A 20,398-nucleotide genomic window follows, 5' to 3' on the forward strand; every position below is an offset into this window, starting at 1 on the left:
GAGCGATACTTGATGAAGTATCATCTCTCGAGACAGTCATGGAGAAGTTGTACTTCAGATTCCTCACCGTGCGTAATTCAGTCGTCCATCTTAACGGTTGGAAACAACGTTGTGCTAGGAGAGCACACATCTTGTCAGACATACACACTACTGTCGATCACAAACAAATATGGACAATGAGGTACAAGGGAGCCTCATTGCATTTTCCATAGATGATGAAGCCAAAGGCAGTGGAGTTGAAGGCACGCATCTGGAGTCATATCTGGAACTCTGAGGAACTCCTGCAACTTATCACCAACTTATAGGCTTCACATGCACGAGTGTTTAGGAGCATGTATGTCATTGTGTGCACACATGTGATCCCATCCATTGGCACACTCAACGAGGTGAAGAAAAAGAACCAAGTCTGGCTAGAGCTGGAAATTTACTTTGATCAGTTGATCTGCATAGCCACCAGCGCAGACTTGTAGATGAGTGCAGACACTATGCACCAGTATGTTGCTGGTCCGACTGCACTCAAGACCATGATGCGCATGCTATCTGAAAAGTTGAAAGGGGTGAAAAATAAATGTACTTGGATGCAACGAAGGCAAGAGTTCACTTTCAGAAGGATGTCACCATAGAGCACACGGACACCATAAAATAATACGAAACTCAGCATCAGTTCTCCACCATCAATCATCAAGAGGATATCGAAGAGTTAGTATTTCCACAACTGTTCAAGTCTTAGTGATGTATTGCATGGATTAATCAAGCCCATTGTTGTCTCACATGGGTACATGTGCAGATTGTAATGTAAACATGTTGTAAGAGTGAAAGACAAAGTGTCAATAGTATAATGTAATAGTCATGTGTAAGTTGAAGAGTCACGAGGGTAGGTGAAGAGTCACAAAGGGGAATGTCGAGGGTTACTCCACCCTTTGCTATTTATAGAACCTCATAACTCATTGTACAGGCTTTTGGAAGCGAAGATTCTGATAGGTACAACTTAGAGAAATATTGGAGTGAATTGTAACGAGCCTTGGCTTCTCCACAATGCAGAGCTATTACATCTCTTTGGAGGAGTAGGCAACAGTCACTGTAATGTTTTGCTCTTGGGGCTAGTGGTTTTCATGCTTCTATGTATGATTGGATCTTTCACTCTTTTAAGATAACAAAGCCAACACGTTTCATGCATACATTGTTATTGTAGTTCCATTACCCTGGATACTTTAATGATGTATGTAGTTGTAATTTATGCATGTATGTATGGACTATTCCATATGTGTTTGTATGAATCTTATCGAAGCGTGTTATTGATATAATCAATCACTTTGGATCGTCAGATATCCTGCTTTCCATCTCATGATGTCTTTCTGCTTGTGTGTTCCCTTTCAAGCTGCATGCTACCACATGTTTCTAAGGGGTGCACTCTTCCCCCCTTCCATGTGTTAGAGCCTTTCATGCACCTTCCTTGACTTGCTACAAGGTCACATCCTTACTACCAACAAGGACATATTACTTACCTTTGCACGTAACCACAACCAAGGCGATATCGTACTACCCACTACTGGGACTCCTACTCCAAACGATCTAAGGTCTAGTTGGGACTTCTTACCGAGGAGATCCCCTGACATGTTGGTGGGTCCAACACCGTTAACATTTCTGGCACTAGAAGGAGGACTAGATGATAAGATGAGTCCTCACATCCTCTTTTTAATCTTCGCACATCTATCATGGATATTGTTGTAGTGAACCCTCCGTAATGTTTGTTTAATGCACATTCCTTCGAAGTCATGAAGGAGTTCTTTCATCACTTGTCGGACCTCATGTATGATGGTGAAGGTGAAGTGGATTGGCCTAAGCACTTACATGACTTCCTTGCATTCCTAGAGAATTCAAAACAGTTTGATGACATAGAGGTCATCACGCTTCTTGCATACACACTTTGTGAATCCCTGGAATGATGGTGCCGCAACCTGCCTCCTAATTGCGTGCACTCATTTAAGCAGTTCAATGATCTAATCGAATATGTTTAACATCATTTTGATCCTGAAGCTCTTGACCAAAAAATGTTAAAACAACGGAAGGCCCCGCATGAATAGCCTATGGATTTTTGGAAGTGATTCCATCTACTCATGTTTAAAGCTTCGAAAAGTCAGATGAAATTCCAATATCTTATAGACAAATTTGAATATTTCTGTCACAAATCAATCTGTCCCAAGGTGAATAAAAAGTTAAAACTCCACTCAACAGACTTCAATGATGGAGCTGCGCAATCTCAAGTGGATATGGTTGCTGTCACAAGTGACTGTCTGCCTTCCCCTCATCAAATAGCTCCACCCCCATAGGGTGATGTGGGAGAGCATGCACACACGATTATTCAATTGGTACATGCTTTCATCATCACTACTCTTACTTTCTGCGCAGATTTGGTTGGGAATCCCATGGGTTGTCATATGCATTTGTTACCTCAACCTCTATCTCTGTATTCTACTGATCCTCTGGATTGCACTGTCTTGTGTTCTTCCATTCCAGACTCTACACCTGTTGTGAATGAGGATCAAGCCATCGACGGAGTTGATGTTGCACAACCAACCTACGCTATCATTTATGATGACTATGACTGGGAATATTAGCATCAACCCACGGTGAAGGATGACCTCCTTCTGTCCGTGCCTCCTCTGCTTTTTCCTGACATCTTTGGTGATTCTGCTATCTTGAATTTTCCTTGTGTAAATTCATCCATGGATGCATCTACTTCCGTTCATTTACATAATGCACCGGATGCCAATACATCATTTGAAAATGGAGAGGACAAATTCTTCACTAAAAATTCGCTTGATTTTTCATCTACTTTTTCTGGAAACGCGAAGGGTGAACATTTTTGCTTCTTGTCTACCCCTCTATTTGATTCATTAGATCATGAGGATGATGGTGAACTCATTGATTTTTCTGATCATAGCTATTGTGATCTCTTTACTCCTGTATTTGGTCACGATGATGATTCAATCGCCGTTGATCTTTCAAAGCCACCTGTTTATGATGATCTATCTGTCGATCAAGTCAAAACCCTGCAGGATGTCGAGGCACTTCGACCTGAGCTGATTGTTATGTCAGGCCCTCGTTGTCCTCAGGTTAGTTTCACTTCCAATCAAGAAAGTGTTGAACTTACCCAAGGCTCCTCATCACTCATTTGTATGCATAGAAGATCAATCCAACACAAAAATTTCGCTTCCTCCACCTGAACCACATAATCCCATCGCTCATGCATTGGAGGAATCTTACACAACAAGCACACTTGCAAGACGTAAGTTGTCTCTATTTCTCATGTTTTCTTTTTTTTTCACAGTCAAGAGAGTGCATATTCTTATCATCTGCACATAGTGTGACACAACACCATGGTAAGTCCATAGAGTGCTTGTCATGTGCTTTCACCCTTTTCTTTTCTTTCGACGCATTTAAACTCAGAGTGTGTTTGTCTTCATTGTTATATCTTTCATGTTTGTTGGTTCGCCTAACTATGTTGTTCGCGAACCATGCCTTCACCAACATGGGTCAACCAATGTGCTAGTGGCTGCATTGGAAGTATCAATTTATGTGAGTAGACCCATGCACCGTTAGCTTAGGAGTAGGAGTAGTGTTTTCTTTATGTCTTGTTTGCTTGTTTTCTTTTTCTTTCTTTGCTTGTTTGCTTGCTTTCTTGCTTTTCTTACTTGCTTTTCTTTCACATTTACTTCTTATCTTTTATTTGTTGTTTTATTTTGTTTGTGTGTTTATATCTGTAGGTCAGTTTCACATGAAACCGTGTATGACTCTTGAAACAAGTAGGGTAAAGTACAAGAGGACTTGTACATCTACCAACACTTGGTTATGTGTTGGCCTCTATCTTTATGCAGAACTTGTTGTATTCATTCAATGATACATGAATGGAAAATATGTTATGTTCGATGTGAATCTCAGTGAAAACACAACTCTTGCACTCTAACTAGTACCACTTACTCTAGTCGATTGTTTTTGGGTTAATCCTTGTCAGCTCATTCAAGTAGAGTAAGGTGAGGGGGAAAAACTTAACAAGTATGTTAGAGGTATACATAACATACTTCTCTGAAGGAACAACCTATTTTGCTCTCAATAAGTTGGGATGCCTCTTCCGCCTCTGAAATAAATAAGTTCCTATGCACAAGTCCTTTGAAAAATGAAAAAAATGAAAAAATGAAAATTTTGAAAATAAAAAAAAAATAAGGCAAAAGAAGAGAAAGGATTCCTGTGTAGAGAGGTGACGAAAGTAACTTTGTCGGGGTATTGACCAGGCTTGGTGGCAGTGGAGCATGCTTTGTGTTCCTATGTGACTTCGCCGGGGTACTGTCCAGGCCTGCTGGCAGTGGAGCAATACCAGAGAGGAAACTTAAACTCTGACAGTCATATTGTTGGTGTACCAATATACCCATCATCCCCAATCGAAGCAACTGAGTTAACTTGTCTTGGAATGTGTGTTAACTGATCAAGAGCATGGCAGGTGCTACATCTTTCAATCAAGCTAGTGTGGAAACCACGATGATCAAAGAATCGAACAATACTTCCGAAGGAGTTAGACTTTCTTTTCATGAAACAAGGCCCATTCAAAGAGTTGGAGTTCTACCAGTGTGTCACAAAGTGTTGTAGCAGCTACAACCACCCTCCAAAATTTTTCCTTAGCCTTATTTTGGAGCCTCCCAACCAACCATCCTTAGAAGCATGTCTTTCATTGACAGGTACTTATGCTTCAATTGAGTTTTTGTGGCTTATCAGCTTGTGTTTGCTAGCTTGTTTGCATTCCACCCACAAGTTGATGTCCCATAACTTGGTCATTATCTGGCTATTGCGCTTACTTGAAGAATTGCACAGAATTGGAGGGCAACCAACCTTTCTCTCCAAAATTGCATAGAGCATCAAGGCAACCTGCTGCTCTCCTGAAATGCGCAAAAGTAGGCAACCTTCCCTCTAAAAATTGCGTAGAGCAGCCCATCATTGGGCTTTCTCTTAAAATTTACGAGATCTGACTGATAGCCTTGGCTTCAGTCTAGAAATTGCACAGAACTTGAGGGGCAGCCAAAGCCACTCAACTCAGAAAATGCACTGAAGTCACCCCAAGGCTTGCAGTTTGTTGCATGTGCTCCCAAGTTGAACGATTCCCTCCAGGACTGACCAATCTCGCTTTGCATGCATGAGATACTTTTTCTCGAAAAGAAAAAAAGAAAAAAATAAAAAAGGAATCCCTATATTTTAGGGATCCATTTTTAACAATTGGGGGTTACATGCAAAATACGTTTTAGAAACCTCCCACCAAGTGTCGCTTTTTCCTAGATTTGTGGCATGCACGTCATAAACCTCAATCTTATCAAAACTATTTATTCGACACATCAGAGCTAATTATTCACTTCAATCTTGGAGCTCTAGCATTCCCCATCACATCTAGGAGCATTCGGCACACTCAGCTCATCTTTTTCCAGGTAAGTCCGCTTTTCATGTCTTTTGCTGTTTTTCTGTCACTTTTTGTATTTCGGTTTGTGTGAGTGTTGTTTTCTTGGTTTTTTTGAACACTTGTTGTCTTTTTAATGCATGTTAGGTTGTAGAATCATTATTTCAAGTTTTCCATTACATCTCGTTGATGTAGCATGCATGACACTATTTCTACACTAACAGTCGCTGTTGCAGCGACTTGCTTCACACGCTTACTTATTTTCCCATTTATTGAATCCTGCACTCACTATTTGCATGCATGTTCATTCACTCATGTCTGCACTCAAATTTGCACATTCATTCAGACTTTACCATTTTTTAGGCGCCCGTCGGCGGATCTGGGTTGCCTTGGCAGAGACCTTGCCTTGCCTAGCTTGCACTGTGCATTTCTGAGAGTGAATGATCTACTTTCCTCCCAGGAATTGTGCAAATCTTGCCTCATAATGACCTCCCAGGCTTGCTTTTCAAAATTCTGAGAGGCAGTGCCTCGTTGGCCCTCAGAATTGCGCAGATGTAGTTTTACCAGGTTCAAGTCAAGCTGAATGGAGCTGTGCATTCAATAGTTTCAGTCCTCAGCAGGACAAACTGGACTGTGCTCTACATATTTTTAGTAGTCAGTTAGCCCACTGACAGTCTAGACTATGTTCTACATAGTCTGGCAATCAATATCCCAACCTCCCGATGAAAATTGTGCAAATCTTCCAGTCAATCACCCAAGTGTGTTGCATGGCAGCCCTCAAGTTTCTTTTGGTTTTCAACTAATAGTTTGCTTGCCATGAGTGTTACTCTGTCTCTAGGTATCACAAGTGTTCATCCATCTCTCAGCAGTACAGGTACAATGGCTTCCAAGAGAGCAAGGTCAAAGGATACAGTTGAGAGTGCAATTGGAGATGCAATCGAGCAAGTGTTTATGAGCTTGCCCATCTATGAAGACATTAAACTGTTCATAGACAAGGAGATCAAGATGAAATGGAAGGAAATCAATGACATATTTTTAGGCACTTTTGAGGAGAATCTAGAGGACCGTAGGGTCTATGTCAACATACAAAAGTCTGTCTTGTACGGGATTTCATGCAGGTATCCTGCGTTTCCATGTGCAAACATGATCCACTGGATTGTCAACATACTGATCTATAGATAATGATGTTGAGCAATATCAGTGGAAAAAAACTTACTACTTTCAAGTAAAAGGACTTTCAGGTGATGTACCACTTGTTGCAGTCAATGATCATGATGAATACACCCTTCACCAGACCCAACAACAGTGAAAACTCAAGAGACATCTTCAAGAGTTGGGTGAAAGAGCTGTCTAAGTTCAGGACGACACCCAACCAAGTGTACAAGACAAGAATACTACGGAAGGCATATCAAATCCTGGTCATCTTTGCATGCTGCTTATATGACTATGAGAGTATAGAGACCTTCCTGCAGAGTTGGGTGATTGTGTTGGATCAATTAGCGAATGAAGGAAGACCTTTAAACTGGTCCAACATGTTGGATCTCCGGTTGAAGGAACAAGTATTAGAAGCTCGACATCCGCCCAAGGGTTAGAAAGAAAAAAATTTCATGTCTTCTTACATACTTGATGCAATCTATGCCCACCAGTAGTTCCCTGGCTTGGGTTGGGCATAGACACCTTCAGAAACCTCTGTGCACACTTATTGTAGGTTGTTCTTTGAATGCGGCTTTCGTGGAGTTATCATACAACTATCAGACCACTTTGTCACCCTGGTATACATGATGATCTTTGAGAGGTATCCACCTTGCATTTCGCAGGTAGCGATGAAGGCATTAGTTGACATAGAAGATTGGTATGCCTCACCCCTTGGAACCTTCATCCAGATGTACAGCACGAAGAAGGCTCTGCATGTTTTACTAAAGTTTTCCATGGATAAGTTGGTCATGCAAGAAGTTTCATATCACATCTCGACAGGGTTTTCAGTGAGATTGTGCAGGAAGAAGAAGGCACCTTGGCACACTCTTCTTTTGTGGATCAGGTTGTATGAGATCTAGAATCTCAAGCATGCTGAGGCTGAGATGAAGGAATTCAAGAGGTTCACCTTCGACACCAGAAGTTTCTATCCATATGACCCACCTTGCTTAGTGAAGGACCACTATGTGAGAGTGTATCATCCTTGGATCCACGGGGTGTGTCATTGGCCTGAGGTAGACCCATGGAGATATTTCTATAACTTCTCAAGGCCCAATGAACTGGTCAGAATGGTTGTAGAGTGGTTAGTAGTGTAGAAGGTAGTAACATCTCAGAGAGAATCATCATCATCAGCAGCAGAGGGCAGAAGGCCTACGCTCGACAAAGGCAAGAGGAAGGTTGTTGATAGCCTAGAGGCGTAGCAAATATACAAGTTCAAAGAAGATCCACTTGTGTTGAAAGAAGATTCCGAGATTTAGGTGAAGAGGTTATAGAAGGATAACGCAAAGGAAAATAGAGAAGAAGAAGCTAGAGGAAGCAGAAAAGGAGTTGTAGGAGTTGAATCAGAAACTCAGGGAAGAACAAGAGTTGCACAGAAGAGAAAAGGAAGCACAATAGGAATAGGAACAACAGGAGACACAACATGCACATATTGATGAAACTTCGCCTATACAGGTTGTTGATTCATCTGAACAACTGGCACATAGAAGACATGGTGAGGAGTTGCAGGAGAAGGACTTTGCCCAGGAGATTGAATAAATGCTAGAGCAGATGGACATGAAATTGGTTCAGCTCAGGTTAGATCAGGACATTGACCTCATGCCTCAGAACCAAGAGGTCACTCCACTAACTTCACTAGATCCAGGAGAAGAGAAAGTCCCAAGCGATAAAGGAGACACTGAAATCCTTGAGGACAATCCAGAAGTGGATGTGCACAACATATCTTTCGACGAATCGCAACATAGAGTTGTGCAGTCGCACAGAGTGCCCACTCCGGATGTCCAGGTATCTCCTGCACAGTTTGAAGATCGAGTGATCGTGTTTGATGTGTGCAGATATCCAACTACATTGGTCGATGCTTCAAGAGCATATGCTGAAGCCACCAGCTTAAGTGTTAGATTCTTGATAGCTGAGAACGAGCACATGGCTAAGGAGCTACAAGCGGCCAAGAAGGGAGAAGAGAAAGTTATAGCATCCACCAGAGCAGAGTTGAGGAGAGTGATACTTGATGAAGTATCATCTCTTGATACGGTAATGTGGAAGCTATACTTCAGATTCCTCACCGTGCATAAGTTAGTCGTCCATCTTAATGGCTGGCAGCAACGTTGTGCTAGGAGAGCACGCATCTTTTCAGACATCCACATTGTTTTCGATCAAATGCATATATGGAAAATGAGGTACAAGGGAGCCCCATTGCACTTGCCAAAGATGATGCAGCCAAAGGTAGTGGAGTTGAAGGAGTCAGATCTGGAACTATGAAGAACTCTCACAGCTCATCACCAGCTTATAGGCTTCAAATGCACAATTGTTCAGGAGCATGGATGTCATTGTGCTAACGCATGCGATCCCATCCATTGGCACACTAACCGAGGTGAAGAAAAAGAACCAAGTACAACTAGAGTTGGAAATGTACTTTGATTAGTTGATGTGCCAATATGTTGGTGGTATAGCTGCACTCAAGACCATGATGTGCATGCTATCCGACGAGTTGGACAAGGGTACCAAATCAATGTACCCGATGTGTTAAGCTATGGTATGTTCTATGCTTATAATAGTTTACTTATTTTCCTTATTATATTCCACAGATTAGCAATCACATGTACATAAAGTAAAGTGCAGATAAAACATTAAACGATCGACAAAAAACAAGCCAAGACAAGAGACACAAGATGTGGCAGCTAGCTAGGGACAAACCCCACAATGTTTGCGGAAACCCTTTCAAATCTTATTTTATCTTCAATAATTTAGCAGAGAGAAATAGTATAATAAATCTGATTCATATCAGCAGTAGAAAACCCTAGATCAGCAACATCAGCATTAGCGGCTTCATCATCAAACTAGGGCAGACGATATCTCACAAACCGACCGTCGGATTGGCTTGATTCCACCACCAAAAGTTGTGGCTTCCAGAGGAGGTTCAGATGAACCTACAATGCATTTCAGATGAGGAGATATTCTAGTCCACGTAGGTCAAACTTTACTTCTGCAGTTGCAGTTTCAATTTCGGCACCTTTCGACTTCAAACTAGGGCAGTCAATATCTTGGAAACCATCCGTCGGATTGACTTGATTCCACCACCAAAAGTTGTGGCTTTCATAGGAGGTTCATATGAACCTACAATGTAGTTCAGATGAGGAGATATTCTAGTCCACATAGGTCAATCTTTACTTCTGCAGTTGCAGCTTTAGTTTCAGCAGCTTCCGGCTTCACATGTGTGAAGGAGAGACCCTTTCTTGCGCAGTAGAAAAGAGACTCTTTTCTGCGCAGTAGAGAGAGAGAGAGAGATGTGTTGAGATGAGTGAGTCCAAATGAGGAAAATTCCTCCTGTATTTATACACAACGTTGGTGTTTGAATAGATGCGATTGTTGGGCTTCTGAGCCTACATGAGTTGTAGGTCGGCTTGATAATAATTCCATAATCAAAATAAATTCATATCTCCATGAGTACTTATCGGAATTGGATGATCTTTATATCAGTCCTACACCTCTCGATGAGAGGAATCTAATAAAAATATTATCAGCCATGAATAAGATGACCCACATGAAGTTTTTCCCTAGTTTCCAATTTTAATAGGATGCAACGAAGGCAAGAGTTTTCTTTTAGAAGGATGTCACCACAGAGCACACATACACCATAATAGACTATCAAGCTTGGCATCAGTTCACCACCATCAATCATCAAGAGGATGTTAAAGAGTTAGTCTTCCCATAGTTGTCCGAGTCTTAGTGATGTCTTTCATGGCTTACTCAAACCCATTTTTGTCTCACATGGGTACATGTGCAGATTGTAATGTAAACATGTTGTAAAAGTGAAAGAACAAGTGTCAATAGTAGAATGTAAAAATCATGTGTAAGTTGAAGAGTCATGAGGGTAGGTGAAGAGTCAAAAAGGGGAATGTCAAGGGTCACCCCACCCTTTGCTATTTATAGAACCTCATAACTCATTATACAGGCTTTTGGGAGCCAAGCTTCCGATAGGTATAACTTATAGAAAGCTTGGAGTGTATCATAACGAGTATTGGCTTCTCCACAGTGCATAGCTATTACATCTCTTTGGAGGAGCAGGCGACAGTGACTATAATGTTCCGCTATCGGGGCTAGTGGTTGTCGTGGTTGTATGTATGATTGGATATTTCACTCTTTTAATATAACAAAGCCAACACATTTCATGCATATATTTTTATTGTAGCTCGGCTATCCTGGTTACTTTAATGATGTATGTAACTGTAATTTACGCATGTATGTATGGAATATTTCGTATGTGCTTGTATGAATCTTATGGAAGCGTGTTTTTGATATAATCCATCACTTTGGATCGTCGGCTATCCTTCTTTCCATCTTGTGATGTCTTTCTGCTCGTGTGTTCCCTTTCAAGCTGCGTGCTATCACAGGTTTCTAAGGGGTGCACTCTTCCCCCCTTCCATGTGTTAGATCCTTTCATGCACCTTCCTTGACTTGCTGCAAGGTCACACCCTTGCTACCAACAAGGACATCTTACTTACCTCTGTGTGCAACCACAGTCAAGGCGATACCGTACTACCCACTGTTGGGACTCCTACTCCAAACAGTCTAAGGTCTAGTTGGGACTTCTTACCGGGAGATCCCCTGACATGTTGGTGGGTACAACATTGTCCACATATTGTTATGTTATTCTTCTCTAAAAAATAATGCATATCTTCACATATATTTGCATTAGCCCTCAAGTATATCATCATGTATCTTTGCATTATAAATGATGATTTTTTTTTAAACAAATTTTTACAATTATAAATAAGAGATGAATCTTATGCATTATTATTTTTCCATGATTTTTAATGTTGATTATATGTGTGTGTGTGAGAGAGAGAGAGAGAGAGAGAAGAAGAAGAAGAAGAAACATAATGAAGCCTTAATATGATGAGGTCGAATGTTATGTCCTACTATGAGGGTCTTAAGTGCATAGGTCTTCATTTATTCTAGTGTAGGTCCTTTTCCAACGTTAAAATAATTCAATCAATCAAAAGTTAAAGAATAAATATAATACCTACATTTTTTATATATTTGATATATGTAAAAGAAAAAATTAAATAAAAATAAAAAAAATAATAATTAATTTCTAAAAAAATATCTATTTAGAATTCGCACATAAATCTCTATAAATATGTTCAGTTTCATTAACAATGAACAATAGAGCATATCATGGCTAAAAATCAAGAAGTTGTAAAAATGGAAAATGGATGTGTTATTGATTTGTGTAGACCAAACCAAGAGCTTTGTCAATCTGAACTTAAAACAAACGTTGCCACCTCATCCACTATGCAACTAAAAAAGGTGTTCCAGTCAAATATTTTTTGAAATTAATAGTAAGTGCATGTTACTTACACATAAATGCTCTTTTTCCATCTTCCTCTATCTTTTTTCTCTCTCTATCTATCTCTCCCTCCATGCCCCCTCTCACTTTGCCTCCCTCTTCATCCTTTTCTCTCTACTTATCAATTTCTCTCTGTCCTTATGCCTCCCTCCTATATCGGGCTCTCTTCCCCCTTCACTAACCCCCCTTTCTTTCCCTAGCCTCCCACTCCCTCTCTCCTTCCATATCCCTTCCTCTCTCTCTTTCTCTCTCACTGTTTCCCTCCTCTCCCCCCTTTTCCTATCCCTTTCTTTCTCTCTCTCTTCCTATGTCTCCCTCTTTCTATCTTTCTCCCCCTTTTTATATTTCCTTCTCTCTCTCTCTCTCCCCCTATATCTCTTCATCCCCCCACTCTCTCCGTCCATACCATCCCCACCCTTCATCCGTTTCACTCTCCCTATCCCTTTCTTTCTGTGCTTGTGTCTCCCTCCTATATTCCTCTCTCTATCCTTTGATAAGCCCCCCCTCTCTCTTTCTTTGTCTCTCCCTCTCTCTCCATGTGTCTCTCTCACTCTCCCCATGTTTGCCTCCTCTCCCCCCCCCCCCCATTTCCTTATTTCCTCATCCCTCTCTCTCTCTATCCCCCTTCCCAAATGTCTATCTTTCTCTCTCTCCCCCCATCTCAATCTCTTTATCTATCTTCCTCCCTCCCCCCCCTCTCTCCCCAACTTGCATGCCTCCCTCATATATCTCACCTCTCTCTCCCCCACCTTGTATGTACCCCTCCTACATCCATCTCCCCCCCCCCTTGTATGTACCCCTCCTACATCCCTCCCCCCTTGTATGTATCCCTACTACATCCCTCTCTCTCCACCCTTTCTCTTTTCCTATATGTCCTTCCAATCTCTCTCTCTCTCTCTTTCTCCCCCTCTCTCTCTCTCTCTTTCTCCCCCTAAGCACCCTATTTCTATCTCTCTCCCCATTTTCCCTTTGTCTCATCTCTCTGTCTTCCTTTCCCCATCTCTTTGTCCCCCTCGTATCCCTCTCCCTTATCTCTCTCCCTATGTCTACCTATTTCTATATATCTCCCTTTTCCCCAATTTTTTCATCTCTCTTTGTATTTATATTTCTCTCTCTCCACCTCCTCCCATCTACCCTACCGCCCCCAACCCCACCACCCCTTGTATTTATCAATCCTATATCCCCCCCTCTAAGCTTCCCTCCTATATCCCTCTCTTTATTTATCTCTATCTCATATATTTATGCCCCTTACATCCCCCCCCCCCCCCCCCCCCTCCACATCTCTCCTTCCCTCCCTCAACCCTCTCCCTTTTCTCTCTTCCTTCATCCCCCCATCTCCCTCCCTTTTTTTATCTCTATCTATTCCCCTTATGTTTCCCCTTTTATCCCCCTATCCCTCTACTTCCCCAATTTCTCTCTCTCTCTCTCTCTCTCTCTCTCTCTCTCTCTCTCTCTCTCTCCCATTCCCCCATCTCTCTTTATGTCCGTTTCTCACTTCCATCTATATCTTTGTCTCCCCTTGTATGTCTTACTCCTACATCCATCTCTCTCTTACCCCCACATATTCCCCCCCCCCCTTTTTCCCTCTTCCCCCTCTCTCCCACCCACATGTCTCCAACCTACATCCCTCTCTCTCCCCCATCTCTCCCCCCTCTCTCTAACACACACATACACTCTCCCTCCTACCCTCCTCTCTCTCTCACTCAGTCTCTCTCCCCCTTCTCTCTCTCTTTATCTAACAAAAAAATTCTCTCTAATATCTTCTCTTTTCCACTCTATCTCCCTTCCCCATTCCTACCTCTCCCCCCCTCCCTCTCTCCAATCCCTTGTTTTCTCTCTCTTACTATCAATTTTTGTCTCTCTCCCCTTCTCTAGTTCCACCTCTCTCTTCCTTCCCCCATATCTCTCTCCCCCCTATATGTTTCCCTCCTATATTTCTCTCTTGCTCTCTCTCTCTTTCTCTATCTCTCCCCCTACCCTCATCCCTCTCCCTATTCTCTCTTCCTATGTGTCCCTATTTTTATCTCTCCCCCTTTCCTTATTTCCTCATCTCTCTCTATCTTTGTCTTTCTCTCTCTCTCTTCATTCACCCATCCCTCTCTCTCTTCTGCCTATATGTGTCCCTCCTATATCCCTCTCTTTCCCTCTCACCCCACCCTTGTATTCTCCCCATACATCCATATCTTCCCCCCCAAAACCTCTCCCCCTTTTCCTCTCTCTCTCTCTCTCTCTCTCTCTCTCTCTCTCTATTCCCTTTCCCTTGTCTCTCTTCCTCCCTCTTTCCCTCCATTTCTATTCTCCCTATCACTTACATCCACAAATACCATGAAAAATATTCTATTGCAAGGGGTGTTATTTTAAAGTGATTTCCTAAATTATTTTTGACATAGCCTTGCTATATTAGAATTAGTGAGGGGAAGCTTATGTAATAAATCAAAAAATTATATAGGGATGCCACTACCCTTTGAAAAATTTGCAAACCTAAGAGAAAAGACAATATTGGGTTTGGAGAAACATATGAATCCACCCATCACTAACTCAAATCCTTGCACAACAGATGCCACAATGGAATCTAGTTTGTTTCCACAAGTGAAACGTATGTATCCAATGGAGGCCATTCAAATTTTAACACCAAGTGATCTTCCAACAAATATTTCATCAACAAGCAATTATATAGTAGAAGAAGACATTCAAATTTTTTTAGATGCTAAGTATCTAGAGGTGGAAATTAAAAATTTGAATGATTGCAACTTTATGGTGAAGAGACTCATCATGTGCAAGTTGAATTTCATTATTTTGAACATATAAACCAAACAACTATCCATTTCATTCCCAATATTGACAATAGGGTGAATAAAGTGATACAATCTACTAGACAAGGGGTTGACACTTTGTGTCCACCTTCCTTACCTTAGTTTTCAAGTGCATGCCAAAGAAATCCTAGATGTATTCATGTGAATGAAATTTTTATAGCAGGCCTTAAAGGTAAGTTACATAAACGAACTATTTATTGGTAGTGCAATAAAATTTTGAAAGAATTTTTTGAATCAAAAAGTGATGTAGCTAAATGTCAATTATTTTTGGCTTTATTGAAATCACACTATTTAGCTACCCTTATGCTAATTTTAGCCATAAAGATAGGTAGAAATACCAACACTAGTCATCACATTGTTAGAGAATTTCAAGATGCTTTCAATACAATTGGAAATACTACTCATTCAAAATATTGTAATGCATCTTTTCGTGTAATATTAGAATCTATTGTAAACAAGTCCACAAGGCAACATCATTTGATGTCACACATATCTCATTTTTTTGAAGTAAACATAAAAAATATTCAAAAGTATTCTATTGTAAGAGAAAAAATTGATAACCCATGTAAAATATATTATTGGGCCTTCATTAGTAGGTTGCCTCATTCAAACATGATGTTAATTGATGCTATTAAGGAACTAGCACAAAATATTTAGCATGAAAATACTAGGCCTTCATCCAATAAAAACGATGTGCTAAAGTTGAGAAAAGGTTGTAAAGACCATCAACCCCACATAACGCGTTTCCTTGACATGAGAAAAATTTAAATCTATGAGAGATTCAAGAAAGAGCACATGGAATTGAACCAATGCCAAAGATATTTTGAGAAATGAAAACCTTGATATGTTAGAATATGCATAGATCATAACACATGTTGTAGATACCATGTAGAATTTAATTATTCTTATAAAACATATGTAAACATCTATCGTGTTTTGCATCCTAACATTGTGCATGATTTCTCATCCATATTACCATCAATTTCATCGAGAGAATTTATCCATAGCATCATGTGCCCAAGGCATGATTGACAAAGATATTATGCACAATCTTATTTATATGGGACATGCTCTAGGTATAGTGCATTTGTGTTATTTAATCAATGCATTCATGAAAGTGAGGAACATGAATTTGGGAGGATGATATTGGATATGCAATGCTTCAATGATTTTACATATGAACTAGATAGCAAGAAAGAAAGAAAAAATATTACATTGGTGAAGTCCCATGTAAGTTAAGTTAGCATTATTTTTTATTGCACATTCAAATTAAACACATATATTTTATTATGACCTTATTTTTGTGTCATCAGGTACAAGTATGTGATTTCATGAAAAAACCAAAGCATTTGGTCAACGCATGCATGTAGCATGATGGAAATATGAACAATTTAGAATATGTAGGAACACCTTTCCTCTTGGTGCTATATTGTTAGCTGTGGATTTTGTTGAGAAAAACACCATTCAACCACACAATGAGATCCAAATACAATATTATCACGATGGTATGGGTCATATGGTAGAAATAACAAAAGGATAATAGTGATGCAAAAAAACTTCTACATAAATAATGATGGGCACCATGACCTACATTATGTGCAACATTGCTTTAAAATGTTCTAAGATCACTTGAAGAAATATATATATATATATATCTTCAAGTGATCTTAGAACATTTTAAAGCAATGTTGCACATAATGTAGGTCATGGTGCCCATCATTATTTATGTAGAAGTTTTTTTTGCATATATATATATATATATATCTATATATATATATATATATATATATATATATATATATATATATTGATTGAAATTGGATTTGGTTAGATGGTTATGCAATCCAATTCAAAATGCATGTGTCTTCCAATGGTTGTGTATTTTTCCCAAAACATACAATGTGCCCCATATTTCAAACTACTTTGAGACTAGGCATGGAAAAGGTGAACAAGAATGGGGAAAATGAGACACAAACATCAAAAGGGTCAATTCACATGAGAAGAAAATTTTGGAAAGTGGTCAATATAGATTGGCCACATTCATATCATTATAAACAATATAAGGAACTCATGCATTTCATTAAGTTTGTAGCTTGGAAAACCATAATTTTGAAATATGGACATGAAAAATGGCTTGCTTTTGTGGAGCATGTAGTAGTGGTGAATGGGATGATTATGAATTAATGTACTAGGTTGATTAATAGGATCATGTATCACCAATAGTATGCCCTTGTGTTTTTGTTGAAACAATTCTACCAAGGGAGGGAAAATTAGCCATTTCAACAAACTATGAACATCTAATGATATTATACAACCAAATACATATATCTCACATTGTATATTAGATCCATTTATGTTTTTCATTTAACTATGTTAGATGAAGCTCTTAGACATTTTCATTTGACTATGCTTGTGTTTTTTGTTGGAGACATACGCAATTGTTGCCCCAAAAGATAATGAATGGGGAACCAACTATTGGTTGGCACAATGCATACTAGGGAAGTAAACTCTCAATAAATTATTAGTTGATGATGAATCCAATGAACTTACAACTAGATTGATGGTTTTTAAGGGTAAATATCTTACACTAGATGGAAATTCAAGAATGATCGATGCTTATGTATTCATGGATTACATATCAGGTGCAGTGGTGTATCACTACACCAACACATTCATTGGTATAAACATTTAAATACAAAACATGTCTACAAGGAACTTGAAAAATATATTTACTTCCTATCTCATTCAAAGAACAAGAGAATTATGGAGACCATTAAAAACAGAGTTGATCTGGATGACTTACTTGAATGAAATCAGCTTGCTATAGAAAAGAGGTAGAATGACATGTTCAACATTATCTTAACTATATTGAGGCATGTGGATTGTTATGCTATTATTTTAATTGAATGTGTATTGCATATGAATAACTTTTTCTTACATTTGCATCTGAATAATATTGTTTTAATGTATGGGTTCGACACTATTGAAGTGCCTTTTTATTTTATATTGAACTGTTACATTGCTAGTTTGAATTTGCATGTATGTTAATTTAAAGTTTCAAAGTTAATGGTGGATTCAATTTGGATCGTTGAAGAAAGTGCATTAGTAGTAGTAGTTGTTGTACCCAACCTTCATGTTCATAAAAGTCATATCTATCTTGGTTTCATGTCCATTCCTCATATCCTTATACTTGGGATCACATCTTGTCATGCTCCATATTGTCATAAATCAAGAAACACCCCTCATTTTATCCCAAACAAATTACAATAAGTTTTATCCCTTAAGGCACACTCTTCGAAGTGTATACCATATCTGAAAATAAGTTTATTACGATAATTTATGTAATAGAAATATATGTTTTTTATCTTCAAGTTCTATATTAAATCAGTTAATAAATTCAACCTTATGTTATAATAAATCAACGTGAATGATAAAACTTGGAAATTACTTAATCATGAGGATAATGCAAGAAAAATCAAAATTTCCATAATAAAATTTTGGATAGCAAGATACTTCATACATATATAAAAGAAATGAAATACATGTTCAACCAAATTTATCACAAAATTGGTATCATATCTAGCTCTCCAAACTCTAGAAATGTAAAATCATGAAACCCTAGCCACCATAAAATATCCACAACAAGCTAGCATCAACATAATAATGACATAATTTCATACAAGTTAAACACCCTCCAAGCATGGTCCTATTTGGGATCAATAATACTCCTCTAAGATGGTGCACTCTCTAACAAGTTGTTAGTCGAAAGATTCATCTTATATGATTTACTATCCAAGTGTCCTTATGTAAGATGATTATCCTCTAACTATGTGCCACATGTCCTCAATGTTATTTTAATCTAGTTAATATTTTTAGAACTACACTTGAGCACTTTAAGAAGCTCCCCATTGTACGTGGCACTTTTCAATCCTACAACTTTGAGATTTTTTTTTATCAATACGCAACACCCCTCATGGTGTTAACCTATCAAAATATATAATGCAACACTGTCAAGTATGATTAATTATGTTTAACTGGAGTCCAACAGAATCAACCATTTTCCCATTTGAGTCTAGGTTTGACTTTTATGGCAAGTTGTAAGTCTCTTCCAAAACCCATTTAGGGACATACTGTGATTTTTTTCCTTGGGTATAAAAACAAAAACAAGTAGCAACAAGGAGTTGGTAAGATTAAACATTTGTGTCTATACAAGACCCATGTGGGCATGCTCCTTGCAATTTCTTGAGCAAGTGTTTTGCAAAATCAACCCCTTTGTGCAAAACTTGCATTGATATTTATTGACCAAAACCATAGCTATGAACATCCTCAAGTAAATAAATTTTGGAATTGTGGAATCCTTGAAGGGGGGTGTTTACACTTGTAACATGGTGCCAAGAATCCAATGGAATTGATAGTTTTCCCATCCAAGTTCTATTTTGAATTTTGTAGCAAGTTGCAAGTTGCTTCCAAAATCCATTTATGGAAATATTGTGATTTTTGTCTTGGGGTATCAAAACCAATTAAGCATCAAAAAGTAGTAACTCCATAAGATTTAACATATTTGTCTTTATAAGGTCCATGTGAGGACGCTACTTACAATTTCTTGAGCTAGTGTTTTGAAAAATTTGCATTGATATTTATTGAAAAAAACCATAACTCTAAATATCCTCAAAAAATCAATTTTTGACCTACGAAATCATAAGAGGGGGTGTCCCTAGCTATAACTCTGCTTCCAATGGTCCAATGAAATAAACAATTTATGCATCCGAGTCCCACTTTGAATTTTATGGCAAGTTATAAGTTACTTCCAAATCCATTTAGGGATATATTGTGTTTTTTGTTCAGGGGTATAAAAACCAAAATAAGTAGCAAGAATGAGTTCCTTAAGCTTCAACGTTTGTATTCATCCAAGGCTCATGTGAGCATGCTATCGACAATCACTCTAACTAATGTTTTGAAAAATTGACCCCCTTGTGAAAAAATTGCATTGATATTTAGTGAACAAAAATCCAGCTCCGAAGATCCTCAAATAAATCAATTTTAAAACTATGGAGTCATAGGAGGATGGGGGTGTCCCTAGCTGCAACCTGGTGCCATGAGTCCAATAGAATAAGTTATTTTCTCGTCCAATTTCCAATTTGAATTTTATGGTGGGTTGTAGCTCACTTCTAAGATCCCTTTAAAAACATATTGTGGATTTTGTTTGGAGGTGTAAAAACCAAGATGCATCATTTCTCTTCAATCCTCTCTTGTTTATTTGGCTTCTAAAAAATAGTCCTTAGTTTTTGTGGAATTTTAAAACACTAGTAATATGGAATTTGAAGGAATGAAATTGTATGGATGGAGTTATTGTTTATACCATTGTGACTAATTTATACCCAACACGGGTCCATAAGAGACACCCATAAGTGACACACATAAGTGAAATAATTAAGTGATTCCCCATAAGTAATGTACATACGTAATACTCTTCAAAGTGAGACAAATAGTTAACATGCCACAAGATACCTACCATAAGTGACATAGTTAAAAGCAGCAATGCACAAAAGCCATGATACACTATATTATGTCTCACATATAAGTGATGCACCTTAAATAACAAGA

This window comes from Pinus tabuliformis, chromosome 8 (genome assembly GCF_031772625.1).
Source record: "Pinus tabuliformis cultivar Carrire ecotype Pingquan chromosome 8, CPIR1, whole genome shotgun sequence".
NCBI lineage: Eukaryota > Viridiplantae > Streptophyta > Pinopsida > Pinales > Pinaceae > Pinus > Pinus tabuliformis.